This window comes from Chlorocebus sabaeus, chromosome 9 (assembly GCF_047675955.1).
Source record: "Chlorocebus sabaeus isolate Y175 chromosome 9, mChlSab1.0.hap1, whole genome shotgun sequence".
In the NCBI taxonomy this organism is placed as follows: Eukaryota; Metazoa; Chordata; class Mammalia; order Primates; family Cercopithecidae; genus Chlorocebus; species Chlorocebus sabaeus.
This window is the reverse complement of record NC_132912.1, coordinates 35,723,513-35,723,714: the sequence shown is the minus strand read 5'-3', so window position 1 is coordinate 35,723,714 and position 202 is coordinate 35,723,513.

Genomic DNA, 202 nt, shown 5'->3' with positions numbered 1-202 from the left:
GATCTGTTAAATACTCCGTAAGTGATAGTTATTAGACTAAGTGTCAAGGTTTCTTGGTAACTTATTTCTCATTTTCCCTAAGGTTCTAGTGTTTAAATTGCTCTTTTGTATCAGGTCTTTTGGGTTATTACAACATTGGTAGGGAAGTATATGGAAAGATGGAAATTTTAGAGGCCAAAACCTCCAGTTTTAGCTAAAATGC